Source organism: Rhipicephalus microplus, chromosome 4 (assembly GCF_043290135.1).
Source record: "Rhipicephalus microplus isolate Deutch F79 chromosome 4, USDA_Rmic, whole genome shotgun sequence".
NCBI lineage: Eukaryota > Metazoa > Arthropoda > Arachnida > Ixodida > Ixodidae > Rhipicephalus > Rhipicephalus microplus.
In genome coordinates this window covers 59503018-59515597 of record NC_134703.1, presented here as the reverse complement: position 1 = coordinate 59515597, position 12580 = coordinate 59503018, and the positions used below count along the sequence as shown (strand labels likewise).

General features: G+C 47.6%; 1 protein-coding gene and 19 non-coding genes across 21 annotated transcripts in view; all 20 read right to left on the bottom strand.

Moving 5' to 3' along the window:
* RabX4 (RAS oncogene family member RabX4) overlaps window positions 1-12580 on the bottom strand; it is a 150574-nt gene that overhangs the window by 52648 nt on the left and 85346 nt on the right. The gene's annotated exons all lie outside the window — the stretch shown is intronic.
* On the bottom strand, window positions 16-89 carry TRNAI-AAU (transfer RNA isoleucine (anticodon AAU)). Its single transcript has one exon. It is a non-coding gene; the product is annotated as a tRNA-Ile (tRNA).
* Window positions 225-298, bottom strand: TRNAI-AAU (transfer RNA isoleucine (anticodon AAU)). Its single transcript has one exon. It is a non-coding gene; the product is annotated as a tRNA-Ile (tRNA).
* Window positions 4228-4301, bottom strand: TRNAI-AAU (transfer RNA isoleucine (anticodon AAU)). Its single transcript has one exon. It is a non-coding gene; the product is annotated as a tRNA-Ile (tRNA).
* Window positions 4438-4511, bottom strand: TRNAI-AAU (transfer RNA isoleucine (anticodon AAU)). The gene has a single exon. It is a non-coding gene; the product is annotated as a tRNA-Ile (tRNA).
* Window positions 4647-4720, bottom strand: TRNAI-AAU (transfer RNA isoleucine (anticodon AAU)). The gene has a single exon. It is a non-coding gene; the product is annotated as a tRNA-Ile (tRNA).
* TRNAI-AAU (transfer RNA isoleucine (anticodon AAU)) lies at window positions 9709-9782 on the bottom strand. The gene has a single exon. It is a non-coding gene; the product is annotated as a tRNA-Ile (tRNA).
* On the bottom strand, window positions 9918-9991 carry TRNAI-AAU (transfer RNA isoleucine (anticodon AAU)). The gene has a single exon. It is a non-coding gene; the product is annotated as a tRNA-Ile (tRNA).
* Window positions 10127-10200, bottom strand: TRNAI-AAU (transfer RNA isoleucine (anticodon AAU)). The gene has a single exon. It is a non-coding gene; the product is annotated as a tRNA-Ile (tRNA).
* Window positions 10336-10409, bottom strand: TRNAI-AAU (transfer RNA isoleucine (anticodon AAU)). The gene has a single exon. It is a non-coding gene; the product is annotated as a tRNA-Ile (tRNA).
* Window positions 10545-10618, bottom strand: TRNAI-AAU (transfer RNA isoleucine (anticodon AAU)). Its single transcript has one exon. It is a non-coding gene; the product is annotated as a tRNA-Ile (tRNA).
* On the bottom strand, window positions 10754-10827 carry TRNAI-AAU (transfer RNA isoleucine (anticodon AAU)). Its single transcript has one exon. It is a non-coding gene; the product is annotated as a tRNA-Ile (tRNA).
* On the bottom strand, window positions 10963-11036 carry TRNAI-AAU (transfer RNA isoleucine (anticodon AAU)). The gene has a single exon. It is a non-coding gene; the product is annotated as a tRNA-Ile (tRNA).
* Window positions 11172-11245, bottom strand: TRNAN-AUU (transfer RNA asparagine (anticodon AUU)). Its single transcript has one exon. It is a non-coding gene; the product is annotated as a tRNA-Asn (tRNA).
* On the bottom strand, window positions 11382-11455 carry TRNAI-AAU (transfer RNA isoleucine (anticodon AAU)). The gene has a single exon. It is a non-coding gene; the product is annotated as a tRNA-Ile (tRNA).
* TRNAI-AAU (transfer RNA isoleucine (anticodon AAU)) lies at window positions 11592-11665 on the bottom strand. The gene has a single exon. It is a non-coding gene; the product is annotated as a tRNA-Ile (tRNA).
* Window positions 11801-11874, bottom strand: TRNAI-AAU (transfer RNA isoleucine (anticodon AAU)). Its single transcript has one exon. It is a non-coding gene; the product is annotated as a tRNA-Ile (tRNA).
* TRNAI-AAU (transfer RNA isoleucine (anticodon AAU)) lies at window positions 12010-12083 on the bottom strand. Its single transcript has one exon. It is a non-coding gene; the product is annotated as a tRNA-Ile (tRNA).
* Window positions 12219-12292, bottom strand: TRNAI-AAU (transfer RNA isoleucine (anticodon AAU)). The gene has a single exon. It is a non-coding gene; the product is annotated as a tRNA-Ile (tRNA).
* TRNAI-AAU (transfer RNA isoleucine (anticodon AAU)) lies at window positions 12428-12501 on the bottom strand. The gene has a single exon. It is a non-coding gene; the product is annotated as a tRNA-Ile (tRNA).

The following is a 12580-nucleotide window of genomic DNA, read 5'->3' as shown; positions in this document are numbered from 1 at the left end:
ACAATAAAAAAATACTGGCCTGCGCAGGGATCGAACATACGACCTTCGCGTTATTAGCACGACGCTCTAACCGACTGAGCTAGCAGGCCGGAGTAGCGAGAGCGGGTTCTAACACTGGGCATATGCCTTCGGTACACATTCGGTCATCCTCAATAAAATGGTCCTGAAAGAGTAACTGCACACCCGACACCAAGTGACGGGCAGTAGAATACAATAAAAAATACTGGCCTGCGCAGGGATCGAACATACGACCTTCGCGTTATTAGCACGACGCTCTAACCGACTGAGCTAGCAGGCCGGAGTAGCGAGAGCGGGTTCTAACACTGGGCATATGCCTTCGGTACACATTCGGTCATCCTCAATAAAATGGTCCTGAAAGAGTAACTGCACACCCGACACCAAGTGATGGGAAGTAGAACACAATAAAAAAATACTGGCCTGCGCAGGGATCGAACATACGACCTTCGCGTTATTATTTATTTATTTATTTATTATTTATTTATTAAAGGTACTTTCAAGGCCCGAAGGCACTACAGAAAGGAGTGGTTTGAACAATCGTAAGTGCAGTTAAAAAGTTAAAAAAAAAAAAAAAAAAAACAGAAAACAGGAAAAAAAGAAAAATTCTACAGGGCATCATGTATGGCGAGCTTGAAGTCTTTTTGGTCCGTTATACAGGCGATGGAGGCGGGAAGGTGGTTCCAGGCGGCGCTTGTCCTTGGCACGAATGAATCATTATATAGTCTGGTGCGACAGGATGGTAGGCCCACCTTAAAGCGATGATCCATCCTTGGTGATATGAAGCGAGGTGGATGAAACAGGGCGTCCTTCAAGTGGCTGTTATAATGATAGATTTTGTGAAAAAGGTTAAGGCGAGACAATGTGCGGCGCAATGAAAGATCAGGCAAGTTTAGGGTGCTCTTCATGGATGTGACACTGGAATGACGTGAATAATTCGATAAAATGAAACGTGCTGCGCGATTCTGAGTGGTTTCGAGAGATTGAATGAGAATGGCATGAGTTGGGTCCCATATGGCGCATGCGTACTCTAATTTTGGTCTGACCAATGTTTTATACAGTGTTAACTTGAGTGACGATGGCGCAGAGGAAAAGTTACGGCGCAGATAACCAAGCATGCGGTTAGCGTTGTTAATCACATATTCTGTGTGTTTATTCCAGGAAAGATTAGAAGATATGTGAACACCAAGGTATTTGTAATTGTCAACAGATGGTAATGGAATGTTATTGAGGGAATAAGTACGCGGACAGTGGGTGGTAGTGCGACGTGAAACTTGCATGCTCTTGCATTTAGATATGTTAAGTGTCATGAACCATGTGTTACACCATGCGAATATGCTATCTAGGTCGCGTTGAAGGTTAAGGTGATCGACATGACTGGTTATTTTCTGGTAGAGGACGCAGTCGTCTGCAAAGAGTCGGACAGTAGAAGAAGAAACACAAGAAGGAAGATCATTAATGTAAATTAAGAAAAGGAGTGGCCCTAAAACGGACCCTTGCGGTACACCAGATGATACTGCGGAATTAGGTGAACAAAAATTATTAGCTGTCACGTACTGGCTGCGGTTAGAGAGGAATTCTTTAATCCATGTAAGTACATTGGGGTCGATGTTAAGCTGAGTAAGTTTGAAAATGATTAGTGCGTGTGAAACGGAGTCAAATGCTTTAGCGAAATCTAAGTATATGCAGTCAGTATCAAATTCAAGATCTGCGTTAATAAACAAGTCGTTAGTAAAACACAGCAACTGTGTTTCGCATGAAACTGTCTTACGGAAGCCATGCTGATAAATGCTAAAGAAGGAATTAGATTCAAGGAATTCAATGAGGTGCGAGTATATGACATGCTCTAAGATTTTCACTGGAATGGATGTTAACGATATGGGACGGAAGTTATTGGGGGAATGTACATCACCAGATTTATGCACAGGGACCACCTTCCCAGTCTTCCAGTCAGATGGCAGTGTGGACGTCTGTAATGACTGTTCAAAAAGTTTTGACAATATTAAAGAAGAATAGACTTGAGTACACTTCAACATTTTTGACGAAATGCAATCTGGACCAGCTGATGATGACACTGTCAAGTTTCCAACAAGTTTTTCGACACCAACTGCATCAATGATAATAGGGTCCATTGGCAAGAAATCGGTGCTTGTTAACTGTGGAAATATAGTTGGGATGCTGTTCTGAAAGTGTGCAGCAAATACATTACTCAGAACGTTGCAGCACTCGCTAAGAGCGACTGGGACATCAGACTGTATTAATTGGATATGTCGCGTTGTAGTTCCGCTAATGATGCTCCAAAACTTACGTGGATTAGAGCGCAGCAGCGAAGGAAGAGTTTCATCGAAAAATACTTTTTTGGCTTTCGAAAGCGCAGTACAGAATTCTCTGTTAAATGTCTGATAAAAAGACCAATGGTCTGTTCTGGCTGTTGATTTGGCGCGTCTGAATAGCCGCTTCTTTTTATTGCGCATGCGTTTCAACGTGTTATTGAACCACGGAGAACGAGGATTCGATGAAACTTTTCTCTTAGGTACAAATCGGTCAATTAGGGCTAGCAGTTTGTTCTTATAGTCTAGCCAGTTCTGTTCAACAGATCGCTGCTCAAAACCAGCAAAGAATAGGTCAACAAAAGATTGTAACTCTGTATTCATTCCATGAAAGTCCGCTTTGCTATAGTCTTGGATAATTTTTGTTCTTTTCTTGATGGAAACCCGTGCTTTTATTGTGAAGTGGATTATGCAATGGTCGCTAATTCCCGGTAGATGAGTGAAGGGTGAAGCTAGGTCAGGTGTACTGGTAAGTACTAGATCTAATACGCTAGCGGAAGTGGGAGTAACGCGAGTAGGAAAGTCAACAAGCTGGGTAAAGTTGAAGTCGTGACAAAAATTCAAAAATTCCCTACTTTCACCTGAGTTGTGCTTTAAGGTAACCGGGTCTCTTTCCCACATGATGTCGGGAAAGTTGAAATCGCCAAGAATGAACAAAGGTGATCTCGGGTATCTGACGAACAGCTGATTGACAACATCATGCAAGTCATTGCAAAAGGATGATGATGCAGTTGGTGATCGATAGCAAATACAAAATATTATTTCGCGAGAATCAATGAGCACGCGGACACAAACAAGTTCAAGTGAAGACATAACAGGAATAATATGAGAGGCAAGATTATCGGCAACCGCCAGCAGAACACCCCCACCAGACCGGTAATCGCGGTCGCATCGGTAAAATTTGTAGTGCTTCTCACAATCCAATATTTCTTCATTTCTTACTTTTGTAGAAAGCCAAGTCTCTGTCAGACCAACAATATCAGCGGAACAGGAATCAATAGCAGAAGACAGTTCGACGCGTTTATTCAGGACGCTGCGCACATTAGAAAAGAAAAAAGAAGCGTTTCCTGCGCAGCAACGAGACGGGCGTAGCTATGAGGTGCTAGAAGTGTCAGCACGTGCAGGTAGAGAGGGTTCTTTGTCCTTAGCTTGGGGTGAAATGATTTCGCGAACGCTGTCGCTTTCTGCGCAGTAAACGTAAGTTTTCTTGTTCATGACCAGTTTGTTAACGCGTAGCAAATACGGTTGCCCGGCTGCCTTAGCAAATTCCATTAATTTCTTCCTTGAATTTCGCGTGCTTTTGCAAAAATCTTCGCTAGTTGATACACCAGTTCCTTTGAATTTTTGTCTCTGCATCAGGATAGCATCTCTAACCTTAAATGACGAAAATTTGACGATAATTGGCCGAGCTTTTTTAGCGGCGTAACTTCCTAACCTATGTGCTCGGGAAACTTCGGAGTCAGAAATGTGCATGTCAAGGTGTCGGGAGAGTAGATCACGAACATGGCCTTCAGACTGAGCCCACGTCTCATTAGGGCTGTCCGATATACCAAAAAACAATACGTTCTCTCGTCTGGACCTGTCTTCAAGATCGTCCAGTCGGGCACTGAGTGTCTGGCCTTGCACCTTGACAGTTTCAGCGATTAGACGTGGCACATCACTGACTACTGCAGAACCGTCGCATGACTCGACGAAAGCTTCCACCGCCGATTAGCACGACGCTCTAACCGACTGAGCTAGCAGGCCGGAGTAGCGAGAGCGGGTTCTAACACTGGGCATATGCCTTCGGTACACATTCGGTCATCCTCAATAAAATGGTCCTGAAAGAGTAACTGCACACCCGACACCAAGTGATGGGAAGTAGAACACAATAAAAAAATACTGGCCTGCGCAGGGATCGAACATACGACCTTCGCGTTATTAGCACGACGCTCTAACCGACTGAGCTAGCAGGCCGGAGTAGCGAGAGCGGGTTCTAACACTGGGCATATGCCTTCGGTACACATTCGGTCATCCTCAATAAAATGGTCCTGAAAGAGTAACTGCACACCCGACACCAAGTGATGGGAAGTAGAACACAATAAAAAAATACTGGCCTGCGCAGGGATCGAACATACGACCTTCGCGTTATTAGCACGACGCTCTAACCGACTGAGCTAGCAGGCCGGAGTAGCGAGAGCGGGTTCTAACACTGGGCATATGCCTTCGGTACACATTCGGTCATCCTCAATAAAATGGTCCTGAAAGAGTAACTGCACACCCGACACCAAGTGACGGGCAGTAGAATACAATAAAAAATACTGGCCTGCGCAGGGATCGAACATACGACCTTCGCGTTATTAGCACGACGCTCTAACCGACTGAGCTAGCAGGCCTTTTTTTTTTCTTTATTGCCTGTTTTCGGCTCACATAAACAATACACATATTAACTGATAATTACACAACACAATCCAAAACATTGTAAAAACTATGGCTCAAACGATGTGGCCACGCATCTGTTAAAATGTTTTTATCGTCGATAGTAATTCGACGCGCGGCAACCATTCTGGGGGGAATTCCTGCAACTTTTGTTCATCCACAAAATTTCTTATATACTCTTTGAAGTACTGGGTGGGTGCTCGTGCATCTACATCAAAGTGCATGGCTGCGATCCTGGATTTCCAAATGCTATGAAGAGCCATAAGCATTATCATATCGTATGGGGCACCGTCGTCACTTTGTATATGCAAATAGCGGATGCCATATGCATTTATGGGGAAGTCTTTTTTGATCGTGCGCTGGAGCACGTCCCAAAGAAAGACAGCATCCCAGCAGTCAATGAATACATGCTCAATTGTCTCCTCCTTTCTGCATATTATGCAATGCGTGCCCCAAGGAACGTAGAACCCTTTTGCAGCCATCCAGGTTTTGACGGTCAGCGTACCGGTATGTAATTTAAAAAAGAAATTCTTAGCACCTTGCGATATTTTCATCGCCTTGACGCGCTTTAGTACAGTGTGGCCATGGCATACATTGTAAAGGGACCGATACATAGGCACTGGTAAAAACACATCACATAGGTCCTTGTACAACTTTCTTCGTCGGACTTGACTCAAATATTCAAGTGAAAACCGCACTGACAGAAACCTACAAGAAAGTACAACTTCGCGGAGAAAGCCATAAACACCACCAGGTACGCTGCAGGTTGATACAACCATGTTAGGCAAGTGTTTCCCCAGGCGAAGTTGACAGACAGTGCGAAGGAATGGGTTGTCGACGTCTCTAAAGAAACAAAATCGATTGACTACCTGTCTTAAAAACAAATGCGACAAGCCGAGTCCTCCATTTCGCACTCGAAGAAATAAATTGGTCCGACTCGATCTTTCCCAAGACGATTCCCACACAAAGACAGCGAACACACGGTGAAATTTTTGGATGTTTACCCTTGAACAATGTAAGACTTGTAAGATATACCAAATTTTACTCACTAAGAATATGTTGCAAATTGTGGCTTTAGAAAACATAGACCAATTCCAGCCATTCCACTTGTTCACTCTTTCCCGCAGGTTATCCACTTGGCTCCTCCAGTACGATTCGCTGTCTTTGTAGCATTCGAGGGGGGCACCCAAGTATTTCACCGGTGTCGTAACAAACCTTATGCTGGCAAAACTGTCTGGGGTTTCTGCCCAGTCACCGTGCCAAAAGCCAAGGCATTTTCCCCAGTTTACAGCGCTGCCACTTGCAGCACAGAAGTTAGTAACGCATTTGACAGCATCTGCTATGCTGTCAGAGTCCGCGCAAAAAATGGCAATATCGTCCGCATAAGCCAACAGTCGGACTTCAACCTCGTGCAGCCTAAACCCACGGACACAGTCATTCTCTATGACACTCAAACAAAAGGACTCTATGTACAAACAAAACAATAGTGGTGAGAGAGGACAACCCTGACGGACCGAACGCTTGACTGGGATGCGCTTCCCCACCACCTTGTTAACGATTAGCCGCGTTGAGCAGTCTCGGTACGCCATGACAACCCCCTCTTTGATTATTTTCCCTAAATTCACATAATCTAGGATGCACAGCAGAATTTCATGAGGCACCCTGTCAAAAGCTTTCTCGAGGTCGATTTGCAGCATTGCGACTCGCGCACCAATAGCGTCGCAACATTCGAGGATGCTCCGGGCTGCGTGTATATTCGTGAGGATAGTTCGACCTTTAATGCCGCACGTCTGATGTGGCCCCACGAGCTCCGTAATGACTGTTTGCAACCTTTTAGCTAGGATTTTCATGAATATCTTGTAATCTCCATTAGTGAGGCAGATTGGGCGGTAAGAATTTACTTTGCGCAGTGCAACGGGGTCTTCCGATTTTGGTATAAGAACAGTGTGAGATGATGAAAAGGACGGGGGTAATATTTTCAGCTCGAATGCCTCATTATAAACGTCAGCTAAGACTGGTGTTATTTCAAACTTGAAACACTTATAAAAGGCGGAAGTCAGACCATCAGGGCCAGGCGATTTCCCGGGATGCATACTTTCAATAGCACTGTTAACTTCCTCTTCCGAAATGGGTTCCTCCAATAATTCTTTTGCATTATTGTCAAGCTTTGGCATCAGCGGTAAAAAATCTTTTTTAAAACGATTGACATCAACTGAGCTGGCGGCGAATAAACCATGGAAGTGCTCAAAGAAAGCACGCTCGATAACATCTGCGACATCGCTGACTTCACCCTCGTGTTCAATTTCTGTTATCTGATTACGACGCGCATGCCACTTTTCTGAGCCCAACGCCCTTTTTGACGGTGCTTCTGCCGTTATCAGTCGCTCGGCTCTTGCCCGCACCATAGCACCGCGGTATCTTTCGACATCGAACCGCTCAATTTTACTTTTCAACACGCGAATATCTTCAAGAAACATGCCGGGCAATCTACATTCTTCGAGGAGCAATTTTTCCAGGTTTCTGCGCATGAGCTTTTCTTCTGCTCCTTTTTCTCTGCTTATAGCGCTCGAGCGTTCCAAAGCCTTCAATTTAACGACCTGCTTGAAGTTCTCCCATTTTTCTCTGAACGTCTTTTTACTGCGAACTTTCATTTTTTCAACTTCCGTCATTACTTCCTCCATAAATTTTTCATCACTCAGCAGATTCGAATTTAATTTCCATAGTTGCCACTCGAAGGCCCTTTTCGTTTCTTTCGTGCTAGCTACTACAAAGCTAACCAAGCAGTGGTCACTAAATGAAACGGCGTTAACACGGTATGCCTTGCAAATCGGTACCAATTCTACACTCACGTACGCCCTATCTAGTCGGGCATGGCTGGCTGCCTGAAAGTGGGTGTACTGCATAGTCCGGCCACCACCGAGACATTCAGCCACATCCTCCAAACCATGTTTTCTTACCACATCGCTTAAGACAGCCGTACTTGCATCCCTGTAAGGTCGTTCGCTAGTTTTGTCTTTGGCTGAAAGGACGCAGTTGAAATCGCCAATAATGATTAGGAGCCTATTACATTTGGTATACTGCTTCAGTTCGAAAAATATGCGTCTTTCGTCAGTGACAGTCGGTGCGTACAAGCATATTACGCGCCATTCCAATCCCGAAAACAAAAGATCACAAACAATGAGCCGACCAGACGGACATGACGTTGACGCTTCTACTTTAGCACCCAGACTCTGTCTGACGAACAAAACGCAACCAGAAGAAGTCCCTATGGCATGGCTAACTACAACAGAATACCGCGGCAAGAATTGGCGCACCATGCCCCCAGTTTCATCGTCACCATGGACTTTAGTCTCTTGGACTGCCAGTATGTCAAGGTCGAGGTCACTTACTAGCCGATAAAGTTGACATTGTTTTCTCCGTGAGGCCAGGCCACGCACATTTAAAGTGGCCACACGGATTGAATTTTCTATTTGCACCATTGTAAGGCTACGAAAAACCCAGGGGCATGGCGCTTACCTTACAACTGCAATTTCTTCCTGAACGCCTTGTCCCAGTACAGTCCTTAAGTTGGCGAAGGCGGCGTTTCCGCCGTCTTGCGCTCCGACGAAATGTTTGGCCGTGGCCGGATGGTAGGCCGCCGAGCGGGAGTCGTCTTGGCGGGTGGTTCGTCCGGCGAGGCAGCAGTGGTGCCCTTGTCTTTTTTCCCTTCGTCACGGGGACGCTTCCCCGTCACAGTGCCACTGTCGCTTTCAATCCCAGTCATCGGTTCAGCCGCCGAGGGGGCCTCGTCTGCTGAGCCAAGACACGTGTCGCCGGTGCTGCTTGCATCCACCTTTTCACTACTTTCGCCTACGCCTTCATATGGAAGCCCGGTGTCGGGCTTACCTGGTGCTTCACACACTCCCTCTTCTTGACGGCATGACGACCCATCTTCCACAGCAGAGCTCGGGTTAACTCCTGCTGTTTCTTCCGAGTCTGCTTCGTCCATGAGGTGCTCCAGTGCATCACTTTCCTGCGCTGGTCCAGTCACACTGGCATATGTCTTCGCGCAGTCGGCGTCTTCGTGGCCGAAGCGGCGACAACGACTGCAGCGGGGTACTCGGCAGTCGCGACGTATGTGACCGGTACTCTTGCACCGTAGGCACAACGGTGCACGGCCCGGAACGACAACGAGAGTCAGCTCTCCGGCAATCTTGAGCTGGTGCGGAATGTCATCCACCTTGACGTCGGAGTGCAGCTTTAGTCCCACAGACCGCGTCGTTGAGCCCTTTTCTGTGATGCCCGGTGCTCGCCACTTCTCCCGTTTCACTTCGAACACTTTCCCATAGGGAGTCAAGGCAACACGCACGTCTTCGTCGGTCACGCCGTGCAACAACCAGTGAAGCTTCAAGCGAACCTCGCGGTTATTTGGGTCAATGAGCAAACATGGGCGATCTTTTACCTTCACATCGATGGCGGAGAGTAACTTCCGAGCAGCCTCAGCACTCGTCAGTGTCACAGCCCATACGTGGTTCATTTGATACGCCCCCAACGCCAAAACGTCGTCGAGCGCACCAAGCTTGGCCAAAGTGTCCCTGTAGTCTTCGACGCGGTAAGGCCGGGCTCTCGGATCACCATGCATGAAAACGGTATTCGCAGCGATGCGTCCGGAAGGCAGATTGGGCAGAATCACCTGATAATCGTCGGCGCTAGGCGCAAAAACCCTGTCACCGCGGCCCGGTCGGGCCGCTGATACCGCTCCGTCGGAGCCGAACATTCCGCGACCGTATCGCTCGAAAGCCGGAAGTGGAATGACTGAGCTAGCAGGCCGGAGTAGCGAGAGCGGGTTCTAACACTGGGCATATGCCTTCGGTACACATTCGGTCATCCTCAATAAAATGGTCCTGAAAGAGTAACTGCACACCCGACACCAAGTGATGGGAAGTAGAACACAATAAAAAAATACTGGCCTGCGCAGGGATCGAACATACGACCTTCGCGTTATTAGCACGACGCTCTAACCGACTGAGCTAGCAGGCCGGAGTAGCGAGAGCGGGTTCTAACACTGGGCATATGCCTTCGGTACACATTCGGTCATCCTCAATAAAATGGTCCTGAAAGAGTAACTGCACACCCGACACCAAGTGACGGGCAGTAGAATACAATAAAAAATACTGGCCTGCGCAGGGATCGAACATACGACCTTCGCGTTATTAGCGCGACGCTCTAACCGACTGAGCTAGCAGGCCGGAGTAGCGAGAGCGGGTTCTAACGCTGGGCATATGCCTTCGGTACACATTCGGTCATCCTCAATAAAATGGTCCTGAAAGAGTAACTGCACACCCGACACCAAGTGACGGGCAGTAGAATACAATAAAAAATACTGGCCTGCGCAGGGATCGAACATACGACCTTCGCGTTATTAGCACGACGCTCTAACCGACTGAGCTAGCAGGCCGGAGTAGCGAGAGCGGGTTCTAACACTGGGCATATGCCTTCGGTACACATTCGGTCATCCTCAATAAAATGGTCCTGAAAGAGTAACTGCACACCCGACACCAAGTGACGGGCAGTAGAATACAATAAAAAATACTGGCCTGCGCAGGGATCGAACATACGACCTTCGCGTTATTAGCACGACGCTCTAACCGACTGAGCTAGCAGGCCGGAGTAGCGAGAGCGGGTTCTAACACTGGGCATATGCCTTCGGTACACATTCGGTCATCCTCAATAAAATGGTCCTGAAAGAGTAACTGCACACCCGACACCAAGTGACGGGCAGTAGAATACAATAAAAAATACTGGCCTGCGCAGGGATCGAACATACGACCTTCGCGTTATTAGCACGACGCTCTAACCGACTGAGCTAGCAGGCCGGAGTAGCGAGAGCGGGTTCTAACACTGGGCATATGCCTTCGGTACACATTCGGTCATCCTCAATAAAATGGTCCTGAAAGAGTAACTGCACACCCGACACCAAGTGATGGGAAGTAGAATACAATAAAAAATACTGGCCTGCGCAGGGATCGAACATACGACCTTCGCGTTATTAGCACGACGCTCTAACCGACTGAGCTAGCAGGCCGGAGTAGCGAGAGCGGGTTCTAACACTGGGCATATGCCTTCGGTACACATTCGGTCATCCTCAATAAAATGGTCCTGAAAGAGTAACTGCACACCCGACACCAAGTGACGGGCAGTAGAATACAATAAAAAATACTGGCCTGCGCAGGGATCGAACATACGACCTTCGCGTTATTAGCACGACGCTCTAACCGACTGAGCTAGCAGGCCGGAGTAGCGAGAGCGGGTTCTAACACTGGGCATATGCCTTCGGTACACATTCGGTCATCCTCAATAAAATGGTCCTGAAAGAGTAACTGCACACCCGACACCAAGTGACGGGCAGTAGAATACAATAAAAAATACTGGCCTGCGCAGGGATCGAACATACGACCTTCGCGTTAATAGCACGACGCTCTAACCGACTGAGCTAGCAGGCCGGAGTAGCGAGAGCGGGTTCTAACACTGGGCATATGCCTTCGGTACACATTCGGTCATCCTCAATAAAATGGTCCTGAAAGAGTAACTGCACACCCGACACCAAGTGATGGGAAGTAGAACACAATAAAAAAATACTGGCCTGCGCAGGGATCGAACATACGACCTTCGCGTTATTAGCACGACGCTCTAACCGACTGAGCTAGCAGGCCGGAGTAGCGAGAGCGGGTTCTAACACTGGGCATATGCCTTCGGTACACATTCGGTCATCCTCAATAAAATGGTCCTGAAAGAGTAACTGCACACCCGACACCAAGTGATGGGAAGTAGAACACAATAAAAAAATACTGGCCTGCGCAGGGATCGAACATACGACCTTCGCGTTATTAGCACGACGCTCTAACCGACTGAGCTAGCAGGCCGGAGTAGCGAGAGCGGGTTCTAACACTGGGCATATGCCTTCGGTACACATTCGGTCATCCTCAATAAAATGGTCCTGAAAGAGTAACTGCACACCCGACACCAAGTGACGGGCAGTAGAATACAATAAAAAATACTGGCCTGCGCAGGGATCGAACATACGACCTTCGCGTTATTAGCACGACGCTCTAACCGACTGAGCTAGCAGGCCGGAGTAGCGAGAGCGGGTTCTAACACTGGGCATATGCCTTCGGTACACATTCGGTCATCCTCAATAAAATGGTCCTGAAAGAGTAACTGCACACCCGACACCAAGTGATGGGAAGTAGAATACAATAAAAAATACTGGCCTGCGCAGGGATCGAACATACGACCTTCGCGTTATTAGCACGACGCTCTAACCGACTGAGCTAGCAGGCCGGAGTAGCGAGAGCGGGTTCTAACACTGGGCATATGCCTTCGGTACACATTCGGTCATCCTCAATAAAATGGTCCTGAAAGAGTAACTGCACACCCGACACCAAGTGATGGGAAGTAGAATACAATAAAAAATACTGGCCTGCGCAGGGATCGAACATACGACCTTCGCGTTATTAGCACGACGCTCTAACCGACTGAGCTAGCAGGCCGGAGTAGCGAGAGCGGGTTCTAACACTGGGCATATGCCTTCGGTACACATTCGGTCATCCTCAATAAAATGGTCCTGAAAGAGTAACTGCACACCCGACACCAAGTGACGGGCAGTAGAATACAATAAAAAATACTGGCCTGCGCAGGGATCGAACATACGACCTTCGCGTTATTAGCACGACGCTCTAACCGACTGAGCTAGCAGGCCGGAGTAGCGAGAGCGGGTTCTAACACTGGGCATATGCCTTCGGTACACATTCGGTCATCCTCAATAAAATGGTCCTGAA